This window comes from Arachis ipaensis, chromosome B03 (genome assembly GCF_000816755.2).
Source record: "Arachis ipaensis cultivar K30076 chromosome B03, Araip1.1, whole genome shotgun sequence".
Taxonomy (NCBI): domain Eukaryota; kingdom Viridiplantae; phylum Streptophyta; class Magnoliopsida; order Fabales; family Fabaceae; genus Arachis; species Arachis ipaensis.
Genome location: NC_029787.2, coordinates 129,720,963 through 129,722,477, shown reverse-complemented (window position 1 = coordinate 129,722,477; position 1,515 = coordinate 129,720,963).

Here is a 1,515-nt window from a genome sequence, read left to right as displayed (position 1 = left end):
AAATTCATGGTGCAACTTCCAAATTGGCTTTTCCTGAAAGTTCTTCAGCCATCGACCTAACTCCGCCACACACCTTGCATCTCAACGCCAACCAATGCCCGTGTGCAATTGTGGACCCGATTGCCACAACTTATCCTTATCCATGGCAGTGCGGTAATACCATGAGGATACTTCTTGTCTTCTAGAGAACATCATCTTCTCTCATAGAGAGAGCAACCAGAGATCTTCTCCTTCAACGCCTTGTGCAAACCTGATTGTATCAACACATCCTTGACTTGTATTTGTCACAAGCCAAAATTGATTATTCCATCAAATTTCTCTATTTCAAGCTTCACAGCACTTGAATATCCTGACATTGTTGCAACCGTATGCTGAAATAGTATAACTCAACCGTGCACTAAGAAGGGTCCCCAAGAAAGAGAGGTGGGTCACAATGGACACACTTAAATACCATGTCTTTCCTTAGTCAGAACCTTTCCAAACTGCACTCTCACAGTGTCACACTGCCTTCCAGCAACAACAACAGCAACCAAAGATCAAGCTGCAACCACAGAGCATACTAAGAATAAATCTCACCAAATCGAAGCTCTGATACCACTTGTTGGGAATAAGATATCATTCCCCCTTGAGAAAACACCTTTGACAGAGAAATAAAATAGACACAATCACAACACAAGAATTTAATGTGGAAACTTCAATTATCGGAGAAAAAACCACGGCCGTTGTCAAATGACAACCAGAGAATATCACTATGTGAAAATTGTTACAACACATAGACTTCTTTCTCTCTAACACCGGCACCCCAGTACACCCACACTCTCTCAAAGCAAATATCTAACTACACCCCACAACACTCTCTAATCAAAGAGTACAGAGGAAAAGAAAAATCAGATACAAACTTAAAGTGTTTCTGACTGGTGCAAAAATAAATGAAGAATTTAGCCTCATATTTATAGCCTAGGCCACCAACTCCATTTGCTATCCTAAACAATGTGGGACTAATTCAACCAAATCTTAACAATATGTAAATTGAAATAACTTGACATTAGATTATCCAACGCATTATTGCTTTCATTTGTCAAGTATGTTGTGCATTATTTACAAAAACTAGAGTAATAATATAAGTGAATTTTATGGTGCTTAACTTTTTTCTAATTTATTTGTTATGACAAATTTTAAATATTTAATAATTATTTATTTTAATATTTTTAAAATTAAATATTAATTTTTAATCTTTTAAGAAGTTAAGCAAATATTTGTAGGTATCATAGCAATTACCAACAATATATGAAAACACTGATTAAGTAAACATTCAGAGAGGTTTTGTGCTTCTAAATTTGTTTTACTCTAAACTCTTTGCTCCCAAAATTAATAATAATGCACGTATAGTAAATACGAATTAATAAGAATAGGAAGCAAAAAAAAAAGAAAAAAAGACAAACAAGTAGATGCATAGATACCACATTTCAATGGAGTAATGGCTACTCAGGTCAAAAGTTATGATGTTCGGATATT